The 13,817-nt window shown below is 54.5% G+C and overlaps 1 protein-coding gene across 2 annotated transcripts in view; it reads right to left on the bottom strand.

Annotated features, from left to right (window-relative positions):
- Positions 1–13,817, bottom strand: part of KIRREL3 (kirre like nephrin family adhesion molecule 3) — a gene marked incomplete at its 5' end in the record, with an annotated part of 537,312 nt that overhangs the window by 42,309 nt on the left and 481,186 nt on the right. The gene's annotated exons all lie outside the window — the stretch shown is intronic.

The following is a 13,817-nucleotide window of genomic DNA, read 5'->3' as shown; positions in this document are numbered from 1 at the left end:
TGGTCCCCACCACGAGACGGGGACTGCCAGGGGGAGAGTGACGCCTCCCGTAGCGCCCGGCACAGGGCCTGGTGCCTGGCGGAAGCGCCATACACGTTTGCTAACTCCAGTGCAGTCACGCCTTTGATCCCCATGACGACCATGGGATGCGGGATGGGCAGTTATGATGATGGATGACCATTGTTGGGAGAAGAGGCCCAGAGAAGTTAAGTGACTGGCCTAAGGTCACAGAGCCTCTTCTGAGGTTTGTGCTTGTGGACGCACGAGGGTCTCAGGCCTCTGCTTTCCCTGTCTCTCCTTCCTGGACAAACCAGAAGGGGCAGGGCTCCTTGGAGACCACCTGAGGAATCCCTGGCCTTCTTCCCCAAGGCGGGGCTGGTCAGGAGGGCTGAGCTGCATGTTTGCTCAGTGAATGGGTCATTAGGTGAGAGTTGGGGTCCTCACGCAAAGGGCCTTCTTTGCCCAGTAGCCAGAGAAAGTCCATCCTTCCAGCCAGGCCCTGTGCGACCTTCTGGGCCCGTGGGCAGGAAGGCAGCCTGTCCAGGCAGTGGAGGCACGTCCAGACCCAGCAGCTCTGCCTTCCAGCCCCTCCCCACCCAGGGCACCCCCAGCAACCTGCTGGCTTCCCTCCACTCCCCAGGGCCCATCCCTGCCCTGGCACCTGCCAGGCTCCTCAGGAAACTCCAGGAGACCCTGGGGCCAGGTGAGTACTTGAAGCAGCATGCCTCCAGCTAGCGGCTCTGCCCCCTCCCTTTCCGGCCTCCAGGACGCCTGGTTCAGAACTACAGCCCTGGCGAGTGCCATCCCCCAAGTTTCTATTTCCTAAGGGAAAAAAAACCCTCCCGGCTTCCAAGTTGCTCTCGTCAGCCCCAGGACTCCACTGTGATCCTGGCCCACGGAGAAAGTCGGCCTCATTCAGCCCTGCCCAGCCTCCTAGGGGGACCTGGGTGCAGATAGACGGTAGATGTGGGCCGGACAGTAAAGACAGCCTCCTACCCCGCCCACCCTTTACCCCCTCATTAGTGCCAGAGGCCTCCTTGGTGCTGTGGGCCAGAGAGCCCCAGGGAGGCTAAGGAGGGCCTTATAGTGCTGGGGAGGGGATTTTATCTCCTTGCTTTGGGCGGGCCCTTCCAGCAGGGAGGGCTGCGCTGGGCTCCGGGCCCCTCCCTCCGGGTGGCGGCTTTCGATTCGATGGATGTGCTCAGGCAGAGCTTGCTGAAGGCCAGGGAGACTGGAAAGAAGCTTCCGGAACAGAATCAACACCTGGCCATCCCCAGTGCTGAGCCAAGGGGGCGAGATCGTGGAAGTGCCCTAAATCAGAGGCCGAAGCGGGAAGGCAGTCCCTTGCCCGGTTTTATTTCCTCAGATATAAAGTGTGAAAGTACAACAGGGGATCTGGAACGTTCCTCCAGCACTGACATTTGTTGGGCCCGAGACAGTGGTTCTCGCTGCAGTTTACAATATTCCGGGGGAGGTTTTAAACGTCCCATCGCCAGGCCACACCCTGACCAGTTGAATCCCCATTTCAGGGGGTAGACCAGAGCATCAGGGCATTTTAAAGCTCGCAGAGGATTCTGCTGTGTGACCGGGTTTGAGAACATAGTGTCTCTGGGCCTTTGCTCAGTGTAACCACCTGTGATCACGGCTAGTGCTGCGTTTGGAATGTCGGATTAGAGGAGGGGAGAGGGGAGTGGGACTGTGCCGTGCGATGCTTAGGTGCACGTGTGCGTGCGCACACATCTTCCCAAGTAAGTGGTTATCACGCCAGTCGTTCACGTAACCATGCATTAGGGATCGGCCCTCGCCTCGGTGCACACCAGATGGGGTAGGAGGGGTGTGGATGGGGGCTGGGGTGGGGGAGGGGGGAGGGGGAGGAGGGGGGAGGTTTGGGGCCCGCAGGCTGAATAGAAATCAACAGTCGCTCCCTCCTGGCAGCTGTGGTCCTGACAGGAGGGGGGTGACTCATTACCTCTCCATTCAGACCCGGGCCCGGACCTGGGGGGCCAGGAGGGGAGAGAGTCTCGAGCAGCCCGAGCCTGGAGATGCATTATTCATCCATCCCCCTCCCAGGATTCGTTATTATCCTGAACCACTATAGAGCTTGGTCTCCTAATTTTTTAATCACAGGGAAGGTGGAAGCGTTAACCTTTTGTGATTAATCCGGAGATAAAAATAGTTGACGGTTTTGGTGTTGAGCTTGTTGTCAGTCAGGAAAAGTGCATTAGCTGTTGGGTGACTGAGACCTGGGAGGACTTGAGCCCAGGCAGAGTGGGTGCCGGGAGCTGGAAGGCAGCCCGGGGGTCACACCCTCCCTGGGACAGGGGCTGGCTCTGGGGCGCTGCATTTGAAAGGGGCACATCATGCGAATTAGGGTTCTACAGTCGCGGGGGGCGCCTGGCTCTTTGCCATTTACCCTTCTGTCATCCGGGCTTTGGGCAGGCGGCTGGGGGCCTTCTTCCTTGCTCTGCCCATCTCTGGCCATCAGCCGTGTAGACAGTGCCACGTGTGTGGGTGTACAGTGTGGAGTACCCGCGCTCCCTCTGTGGGAGGGAGCCCCTGAGGAATTTCTCCCAACTCTGCTGCCCAGAGCAAGCGGGCTTCAGTGGAGCGGCGGGCAGGGAGGCACAGGGGATGTGTATGAGGCCAGAGAGCATGGTGGCTGCCCAGAGTCACAGGGAGCGAGGGTAAGAGGGGATGGGGAAGTGCAGCCTGACTCCACCTGGGCGGTAAAGCTTTCACCTGTTTTAGGTACTAGGGTTCTTTATACCATTTTACAGCAACAAGAGATTCTGTGGCTAAAAGTTGTATGGGACCGATCCCCAGCCCCACAGCTATCTCTAAGACGTGCTCCTATGATCAGAAGGCCTCCTGCACTAGAGCATGTGCTAGGGGTGACCATCTGACTCTCCTTCCTGCAGGACATCGGCTGGACAGAGAGTAGAGTGGAGCTGGGTTAGAGGGCTTCCGCCTCATTCTGGAACTGCTCACTGACTCTGTGCCCAGCTCATTTGACTCCTTGGTCTTGGTCTGCCCGGTTGGTCAACTTTGCCTGAACAGGCTGGGAAAATTCTCTTGGTGTCAGGCCATGGGCAGCGCTCTGGGGTCTCCTCCAAAGTCCAGTTGGTCACCTAAGTGGCCCCCTCCAGCCCGCTGGGCTTCCAGGGTTCCCCAGATGCTCTGTCAGCCCAGATGGTTGGTCCCCAGAGATGGGGGATGGGACACATCTGCCAGCAGAGGCCAGCAGCCCGGACACGGAGCTTATGTTGCCAGGGGCAGAGGTGGGGCGGTCAGCGGGCCATCCCCCCACCCCCATCAGTACTGGGAGCACCTCGTAGACGCTAAGCTTTCTGGAGGGCAGGCCCGAGTCCTGTTCAACTCATGTGCAGTGCCTTCTCCACAAGTGGGCTGTTCAAACACAGTCTGGTTGGGTCACTGCTCTGCTCCAAGCTCTCTGGGGCCTCTGCACTGTCCCTGGAACGTAATTTGAAATCATCTCTGTTGTCTATAAGCACCTGCACCCCTGGTCCTGGCCTCCCTCTGGGACCCGGCTTCCTTCCACTCAGCCACTCAGCCCTCACCACGCCCCGCCCCAGGGCCTTTCCGTCTGGAATGTTCTTTTCTGTGTCTTTGTCTTGCTGGCTTCTCCTCGTCAGTGATGGTGCAGCTTAAATGCCACGTCCTCTTCGAGGCCTGGCCACCCTGTGTAACAGCCCCTCATGACTCTCTGTCACACCAGCCCCCTTGCTTCTTTATCACTGGGTTCATTTGTATCTCCCCTTATGGAAAGGAGGCTGCCTGACAGCAAAGAAAGACCTTGTCTCTCTTGGTCACTAGATCAGTGCCTGGCACACAGTAGGTGCTCAGTAAATGTTTGTTGAATGAATAAATGAAAGATCCCTGGGTGAGGGGTCTGGCATGGGCGTTTGCTTCCGAGGCCAGCAGTTTCTATGCCGTGTGTGTATGGCGGTGGGTAGAGTTGGGGTGGCGGGCAAAGAGGAGGTGCCTCCCACCCCTCGCACGGACAGGAACTCCCTATGGTGGGACCTTGGGGAGTGGTTGCTTCCTGCCGTTTCTGGAAAGGAGGAGCCCAGGCGGGAGGGCTTGGGGTGGTGGGGTTCTCGGCTTGTTTTCTCGGTAGCACCAGACCCCTCGGTCGAGGAGGGACCCCCGTCTGATTTCTCTGGATCATAGGCTAGGGAGAGGTCTGCTGCAAGCAGGGTGGCAGCTCGGAGGGCTTCTGGCTTGGAGGGAAGATGAGGTGTGCCTTCCATGGTGCTTTTCTCTGCTTTTAGGGGTCAGTGTTCAGCCCCAGGCCCCAGGGAGTCAGGAAGGGAGCGGACTGAGTTTGTGCTGGGAGTGGGGGGAGCTGACTGGAGGGGAGGGAGGACCCCCAGGGACCTCCAAGCTCATCCTAACCAGCACCTCCCACACTCCAGAACCTTCTTTCCTCCCAGTGTCCCGGGTGCACGGCCAGCGTTCCTTCCTTCCCTCCTGAAATTGATGTTTCCACGTCTTTCTTTCAGCCTCTTTCACGCCCCAATCTGAGCCCATAGTGGTTGAGTAAAGCCAGACCCAGCCTGTCCTCTTGAGCCGGTAGGGTGAACTTTGTTACTCAGAGCGTGTTCCCGGGACAGAGCTGCAGCCTCCACATCACCCGGGAGCTTGTTAGAAACGCAGGCTTGTGCTTCACCTCAAGAGCTCCTGAATCTGGATCTGCGCTTAGAAACGACCCAGATAACTGGTATGTACGTTAAAGTCTGAGGAACACTGCTCTGGAGGGCTTCTAGGATGATTACAAACCGATAAGTGCTTTGAAGAAAAGGCTCATTGGACAGTGAGAACACGTGTGGGGACCTCTGTGCTGGTTGGTGCCTTTCCCTCCATGACTTCCTGGGGGTAGCGTCCTGCTCACTAGACACTAGATTTAGAGGTGGACCCCAGTATGGATGTGTTTCATTACAGGTCCCTTTGGGACTTCCCTGGTGGCGCAGTGGTTAAGAATCCACCTGCCAATGCAGGGGACACGGGTTCGAGCCCTGGTGTGGGAAGATCCCACGTGCTGTGGAGCAACTAAGCCCGTGCGCCACAACTACGGAGCCCGCGCTCTAGAGCCTGCGAGCCACAACTACTGAGCCTGAGCACCACAACTACTGAAGCCCGTGCACCTAGGGCCTGTGCTCTGCAACAAGAGAAGCCACCGCAATGAGAAGCCCTTACACCTCTGAGAGGAGTAGCCCCTGCTCGCCACAACTAGAGAAAAAGCCCACGTGCAGCAACGAAGACCCAACGCATTGAAAAAATAAAAATAACAGGTTCTTTTGCTTGGGCAGTTCTTTACCTTGGAATGCTGGGGTCCTTCTTCTCCTGGATCATTCTTACCCAGCCTTCCAGATATAGCTAAGGGGTTGCTCAGTCCATGAGGTCTTTCTGGATCTCCAGGTTGGACCAAGTGGCTTTTGTCTATGATCCTATAGCATCCTGGGCATCCTTCTGTCTCAGTATCTAACCTCTTCTATGGAAATGATCTGAGTGTGTTTGTCTTTCCCTAGACTGCAACCTCACCCGTCCTCGTCACCTGGCAGAGCACCTGACGCTCCAGGGTTATCCCATGTATGTTTGCTGAGCTGAACCTGGCTCGAGTCCATCCCTTTACAAGCTGTATTACATATGTAATCCGATAATGTTTGCCCTCTTGTCTGGGAAGTGGGGTGATAAAGATACCTGCAGGCTGTTTTGAGGATTACCTTTATGATATGAAGAATGAGGAGGGAGCTTTGTAAACGGCTAGACAAATATTGATTATCAGGCCCAGTTTTTTTTTTTCTTTTGCGGTACGCGGGCCTCTCACGGTTGTAGCCTCTCCCGTTGCAGAGCACAGGCTCCGGACGCGCAGGCGCAGTGGCCATGGCTCACGGGCCCAGCCGCTCCGCAGCATGTGGGATCCTCCCGGACCGGGGCACGAACCCGTGTCCCCTGCATCGGCAGGCGGACTCTCAACCACTGCGCCACCAGGGAAGCCCTATCAGGTCCAATTTTCAAGAATGACATTTAGTTTTGTTTATGTGGACGGCACTGGGCCAAGGGCCCTCTTGTTTCATTCTCAGTTTTCCTCGAAACGGGTGCTCTTAGGACCTCCATTTTATAGACTAGGAAACTGGGGCTCAGGGAGGGCAAATTACTTAGCTGGGTTAACACAGCAGGTAAGGGGTAGGGTTGGGATTGAGACCCAGGTTTGTTTTCCCCTGTGATATGTTCTGCCAGCATCAGAGCAGCACGCAGAGCCGCCCGTGAAGCTGGGGCTGTGCCTCACAGCCCGTCCCGTCAACCCTCCTGCCCCAGTCCTGACTCTTTATCCCTATGCATTCAGACCCCGCACTCCCGTCCCCCAACCTGATTTCCGACGGCTCGATGACGCACGAGCCTGACTTGAAGTTTGTGTTGGAGAGAGATGTCTGCTAAGGGAGAGGAGGAATGATTTCTGCCGTTCAGATCCACGCTTTGCTCACTTTTGTCATTCTGCCCCGTTGTCAGGTTCTGGGCCCCATGCGATCCCAGCCTCCAGCTTCCTCGCTCACTTTGATGCGCCACCTAATGGCCAAAGTGCAGAACCGCAGTCTGTAAAGACACGACCGGGATGCGCCTGCTTTTAAGGGTTGGCTTCTCAGGCCCAGCTCACTAGACATGTATTCAGAAAATCTATGTTGAGTATCTACTATGTGCCAGGCCCTGCTCAAAGCAGCGGGGACGCAAAACTCCTGCCTTGGTGGAGTTTATATTCCAGTGGGAGAGACAGACAATAAACGGGTAAATACATAATACAATGTTGGTTGGTAGTAAGTACTAAGGAAAAAAAAGACCAAGTGGGGGAATAGAGAAATCCTAAACTGGCCTCTAGGATTCTCTTCTGGTTTTCTCCCATCCTCTCTGGATGCTACTTTCTGTCTTCTTCCCACCCGTAACTGGTGTTCTTCCCCAGGGATTCTCAGGCCTGCATACGTCCTTCTGTGCACTAGCCGTGGAGAAGCACATGGCTTTCCTGTGGACGCAGCCAACATCTGCGCGTTGATAAATCCCCAATAGGCAGAACTTCTATTTGGGGGATCGGCACCGCCATTCAATGACTGAAGCTAGAAATCTGCACGTCTTTCCGAATTCCACTCTCCTGCATCCGGCATTACGAACCATCCTGGTTAATTCTCTGAAATCTCTCTCAGATTTGTCTCTCCCTTTCCATCCCCAGCAGTCTTCCTGTCTCAGGCCCTCATTGTTTCTTACTTGGGTTACAATACCTAACACCCCCTGCTCTACCCTCCACACTGTTCCAGAGTGATCTTTGCAAAGGTTTGATATTCACCCATCCACTCAGTCATCCATTCACTCACCATTTGCTGCATTTCTAGCAGTCCTCTGTTTACAGTCTTCCAAAGGTCCCCCACTGCCACCTGGATAAAGTCTGAACTTCGTGGCTCTCGCCAATCCCTTCTGCTTCATTTTCCATCACTTCTAATTTGTTCTTATGGATAAGAATCACCTGCAACTCCTGGAATAAGTCACTCTTCCCCAATTGTCACTTTCCCTTTCCTTGGCTATCTCGAAAGTCAGGCAGCTTGGGCTCACATGCTGAGCCCTACACTTACTAGCATGTGGCCATGGCCAACTTTCTTAGCCTTTCTGTGCCTCAATTTCCTCATTTGTAGAACAGACTATATAATAAAACCAGATTTGCTGTGTAGCTCCCAGGATCAAGTGAGATGCAGTATGGGAAAACACTTTATCAATGGTCCAGTGTTGTAGAGAGGTTATTTGTTCTTCAAGCAGACTGGGCTCATTCCCTTGAAAGATGGTGGGCAGAGTTCCTGGGGCTTGTGAGTCTGGTGCTCTGTTTCCTTGGGGAAGCAGAGGTCTCTCTCCGCTTTCCCTGCCCTGTCCTCACCAGACGCGGGGTGAAGACCCTGCTGCTCCCCAGGGGTGATCTTCTGCCCTGCCTGCTTGGCCCCCTTCCCTCTCCAGTCTCCCCACATCCTGTGCCCATGAGAGTGAGGCCGTTATGCTAGACGGCTGCAAAGGCGTGCGTGTGCCGCTGACCCCGTGTGGAGTCGAGATGAGCATCTCCTCTGGGCTCGGCCAAATCGCTGGCTTACAGAATCATTAAGTTTGCAAAAGCTAACCGATGCACTCAGTAGTAACCGACTGTCCGGTTTGCTCCTGAAAGATGGCTCGGAGCTCTGGGCTCCTGTAGTAGTCCCAGCACTGGGCCCATGGCTGCGACCCTCTCCGCTCCGCTCCAGCCCTTTCCACCTCCGTGATGGTCGGGGACCGTCCCACAGGCTCCATCTCTGCTACTCACAATGTCCATCACTCCCTGCTGCTCCGGGATAAAACCCAGTTCATCCGCATGGAGCGTGTCCAAGGCTCTCTCCAGCTAGGCCTTCTTTCTCCAGCTCTTTCTCGTGTGCTTTCCTTGGATGGGTCTGTTCACCTCTCTGCAAGGATAGCCTGACCTTTACAACCACATGCTTGGGTCTGTGAAGTTTCCTCTGCCGAGAATGTCCTCATCCCGATTCTTAACAGGCTGGAATACCATCCTCTCTCCAAGCAGCTCAAAGGCCACCTTTGCCTTGTTAACTCTTGGTCATTCTTTACTGTCACCTCCTCCAGGAAGCCCTCTGTCAATCTCAGCCCTTGCCCTGAGACCATGTGCCATCTCCATGAGCTCGTGTGGCCCTTGGTGCCATTGCCGTCGGCTGCCCGACCGCTGTGAGCGCCTTGAGGGCTGGCCCTTGCCGGGTTCTTCTTTCTATCCCAGTACTTAGTACCGTGTGCAGCTCAGAGTGACCCTCAATAAATCTTGGTTAGCTGGTGCCTTGTCTGATCCCACTGAGCTGGAAGCAAACATCCCCTGCTCCCTTAGCACTAGCCTTTCATGCTGACACCCACCGTGGTCCATGTTACTTGATCTGTGGACCTGTTTCAGGTTCCCTACAGCTCCAGGAGGAGTCTTAATACATCTTTGCATTTTTACTACCTCCTAGCCTATTACCTTGGGTGTAGTAATAAGAATACAACAACAACAAATAATAATAATATGGTTAACAGCCCGAACTCCAGAGCTCTTCCAGTGCCATAAAAGTAGTCATTTAATCCTCACAACAACGCTATACAGGTAGACGTGGTCATGCGTATTTTAGAGACAAGGGAATGGAGGCACAAAGCAGTTAGGTTTCTTGCCCCGTGTCACGCAGCTAGTAAGCAGCGGAGTTGGGAGACGTGCAGGGTTTGCCACATTTGGTAAATAAAAGTACAGAACGCCCAGATAAATTAGAATTTCAGATAAACTGCAAATAATTTTTAGTATGTTTATCTGAAATTCAAATGTAACTGGCATCCTGCATTTTATCTGGCAATGCTATAATGTGTTAATTAGGTATATGTAATTTAATAAATGTGAGTGCCTTCCCCCCTCTTCAGACCGTCTCCACTCCCAGTCAGGTCTACCTAAAGAAGATTTGGGGTAAGATGCAAATAGGGTCTTTTTAAGATGTGTCATCCACGGAGTCTGTGGCACCATTGCCCAGACGCTTTTCCTGGGAGGTTGGGGGCAGAAGGACAGGAGGAGAGGGGGCTGGAGGCTGCATTTCAGCTCTGGCCCTGCCCCCAGCCTGGGGGGCCCTGGACTAGCTGAGCTCAGGGGTCCCTGACTCCAGCGACTTGCAAAGGTCCGGACACCGGGAAGTCCGCGCTTCACCTGGAGCTCCTGTTATGCAGGGAAAAGACGGGCGGCAGGTGCCACGCTCCTGGCTCCAGGCTGCGTGACTGTGGGCAAGATAGCATGGATGGCATAGATATTACAGTATCTATCTCACAGGGCTGTGTGCTTAGGAAATGGGTTAATACAAGTGCTTTGTCCCAGAGCTTGACACCACAGTAAGAACTCAGCCCTCATTAGCTCCCGATACGATTACTGTCTGTTCAATAAGTGGACACGGAGAGCAGCAGTTACATGTGAAATTGCTCGTTTCAACCTCCTGCTCTGTTACCTCCTTGTGTTGCACCCTGGCCTCAGCCTCCCTAGGTGGCCTGGTCAGCACCTTGCCTCAAAGCACCGACAAAGCCATCACCATGGTGACGGCGACAACAGGAGGTAAGAGGCCAGGATGGGCAGGGCCCCCAGGGAGGAGAGATGCGGCAAGGGAGACAGATGCTGTAGGGGCAAAGTCAAACAAAGTCACTTGCTTCGCCCCTCAAATGAGGAAGGGTGTGCACTCTGTTTATTTCCGATGAAACCCTGAAAGGGTCTGAACCATCTCATCAGTGAGGCGCTGTCTGTGAGGAGACGGATGCTTCCTTAATCCCAAGTACACACATGAATCACAGGATGTGTGCAGAGCAGAGGGAAGGAGAGATAAGGGGGAGGGGGAGGGCGCAGATGGCGGGCTCCACGCAGGCAGAGGGCTGTGTGTATGTGTGCGTCTGTGTGTGTGTTCACGGCGCAGGTGGGTGATGTGTGATGGTGTGTGGAGAGCAGGTGTAGCACCCTTTGGTGGCCAGAGGGAGAAACCAGATGGGAAAGGGCGACCTGTGAGAAGAGCAGCGGCAAGGAGAACAGGCTGGGGTGGGAGAGCACGTGGAACCCTGGGGCAGGCGGGGGAGCGGGAGGGCAGGCAGGGGAGGACATCCCTCCTGCCATGTGGGAGGTGGGTCATCCTGCGGAGGAAGGGACTTCTCCCTCTCCAGCTCGGCTGCCGTGCAGATGGCCACAGGGCGGGCTGAATGCCCTTCTCAGGTCAATATCTGCTTTGCAGCACCTCCCAAAGCTCTCCGGCTCGTCCTGACCTTGACTTTGGGGTTCTCCTGTCCAACATGGCTGGGTCCGGGGGAGAAGTCTAGTGTGGTGGCGTGGGTTGCCGTTTACTGGTTTCAACCTCACAGTAACCTCATGCCTTATTCTACAGATGGGGAAACCGAGGCACAAAGCGGCAGATCCACTTGGAACAAGTGATACGACTCACGGTGAGGGGGCCCGGGAGTCTGGCTCAGGCCCCTGGGGGCCTGGCGGCGCTCTCCTAACCTCAGTGCTGTCTGGCTGCAACTCCGCGAGAAGCCGTCTCGGGGTCTTTGTCTCGTTAACAGCTTCAAGGAGGCCATCCTGACCCAGCAGAACACCGCGGGACTCGGGAGTGTCTGGGTCGGTCCGGGAAATAGAAAGCAGAACTGATATGGTCGGTTTTGCAACAGGCGCCCATCTGTCAAATCCGGGTCCTCAAGAGGCTCCGTGGCTTCACTCAGGAGGGAAGTGAGGCTGGTGGAACCTCCCCGACCAACACCTGGGGCCTCAGGAGTCTCACAAAGACTGAGGGGCACAGGGAAAAGGTCGCCTCTTTAAGGGGCTTAAAAAATAAACACATGAAATCCTAATAATTGGCTTTTAACGTGAGACACTAGGAACACTGATTTTTGCATTATAAAAATGTGTGTTTGTTCCCTGTGGTAGCTGGTTGAGGAAGCGCAGGGAAGGATGGAGAAGTGACAGAGAGAGTTCAGGGAGGGGGACACGCAGGGTCAGACAGGCGGGACGAGAAGAGACAGAGCTGAGCGATGGGCAAGTCATCCACTCGGGAAAATGGTAAACGGGAGCAGACAGAACACACTGTCCCTCGTCACGGGGAGCTGTAAAGCAGCGCGCCAGGCAAGGAAAAAAGCAAAACGCTTTCTCTGGGCTTCTCGCCACAAAAATTCATTTCAGGGAATCCCAGAAAACCGCTACACGTACCTTTCAACTTTATGCAAATTTACCAAATCCAGTATCTGCCAGCATCCTTAAGAGGAGAAAGTCAAGGTTTTTTTTTTCTGCTCTGAGGCTGTTTTTGGAAAAGCACAAGGCTCTAAATTTGAAAAAGGGCAATTCTTTTAGAACTCCTTGCAAAAGCGCTTCACAGCTCCTCCGTACTTTAGCATTATAGATATTTTTAAAGTCTCCCGTCTTCCTCATTTTTCACAGACAGACAGAGCACATTTCTCCTCAGAAACTGGTGAGCGCTGCATGGCATTTTCTACGGAGAGGGCACACTTTCTAGGTGAACATTCCCTCTTTACAATCTGCCAGGGTGCTGCGATGTGGAACGTGACAAGGCTGAGGCCTCTCTGCAACCGGAGGGAAATCAGGCCATGCTCGTCCTGGGGAGGGTGCAGGAGGGGGCGGTGCAGACTGGGGTCCTGTAGGCCAAGCCCGAGATAGAGCCCTCAGGACGCTTAGTGGGGAGGCCTCTCTGGATCACCCCTGATGGGAACCGGGGAGGTGGCACTGGACAGAGGGGCCAGTCTGGACTGCGGTGGTGGCACCTTGAAGATCTCAGCGGACCCAACAGGAAGCTATGAAACCGGGAGGGCAGGCTGGCCTTTGTGCCCTGAAGGGCCCAGTCACTGGCAGTGGGCTTCCTCCCCTTGGGCCGCAGGTAATCCCCAGAGAGGACTCAGCAGAGAGCTGGCCACCCAACAGCCCAGCAGCTGAGGCAAGGAGTCCTTCTGTCCTGGAAGGGGGAAGGGAAGTGGAGGCGGCCATCACAGCGTGCACTGCAGGCAGAGTGCACAGGAGGGGGGCGCGGCCTCTTCTCCCAGAGCGGCCCCCTCTTCCTCATTGAAATTGCGGTGGTGTGGGGTGGTTTTGGCCCCAGCCTGCTCTGTATCAGAATACCGCCCTTTCAGAGGAGAGCTGGGTAGTTGGCCAGGAGAAGATGTTGGCTCTGCTCCGTGCTCTGGGTTTGATTCACGGTGGGGCAGGGAAGGCCTCCCCATCTGCCTCTGGTCATGCCCACAGCTTGTGTTTGCTCGTGTCGGTGGGCTGGGTTTGGGACCACCCAACCCCTGCCTCTCTGGCCCCAGGGAAGCAGTGTCAGGGTGAAGAGCGCGCACCGTCTTTGCTCTCAGACAGACCTGGGAACCTCCTTACGTGGTGACCTTGGGCAAGTTTCTAAATTTCCGGAGCTTCAGTTTCCTCATCTGTAAAGTGGAGCCAATATGGGCTTCTCGTGGTGCAGGACTGAGCGAGGGAGCACACGAACGGCGCGGGTTGTAGCAGGTCCTCGGCAGGGGTGGCCGTGAGCTGGGTCGGCTAAGATTGAGGTCGGCTGCCCTCTCTCCTGATTTGTGGGGTGCTCCCTGGGGTTGAGGCAGGGTGCCAGCTAAGCTCAAGTCAGATATGTGGTTTGCAAAACGTTTTCGATATAGAGAAAGAAGATATATATATCTATGTAAAATGGAACAGTATTCAGCCACGAGGAAGAAGGAGATTTTTCCATTCGTGACAACGTGGATGAAACTTGAGAGCGTTATGCCAAGTGAAATAAGTTAGACAGAGAAAGACAAATACTGTATGATATCACGTATGTGGAATCTGAAAAAAGCTGAACTCTGAGAAACAGACAGTAGAGTGGTGGTTACGAGGGGCTGAGGGTGAGAAAAATGGGGAGATGTTGGTCGAAGGGTACAAACTTCCAGTTGTAAGGTTAACACGTTTTGGGGATCTAACGTACAGCATGGTGATTATAGCTAATTACACTGTATTATACATTTTAATATTGCCACCAGAGTAGATCATAAATGTCTCACCACTAAAAAGAATTGGTAATTATGTGATGGGATGGAGGTGTTAGCTAACGCAGTGGTGGTAATCACAGGCAATATGTGGATGTATCAAATCAATGTGTACCTTAAACTCACGTATTATTATAAGGCAATTGTATCTCAATAAAGTTCGGGAAAAAAAGGTCAAGTAAAATGCTATGTGCAAGGTAAGGGAAGCAACGGGGAAAGAGCCCTGA

The sequence above is a fragment of the Grampus griseus genome (genome assembly GCF_964374135.1).
Source record: "Grampus griseus genome assembly, chromosome: 8".
Taxonomy (NCBI): Eukaryota; Metazoa; Chordata; class Mammalia; order Artiodactyla; family Delphinidae; genus Grampus; species Grampus griseus.
Note: the sequence above shows the minus strand (reverse complement) of the source record. Positions and strands in the feature narration are given on the sequence as shown.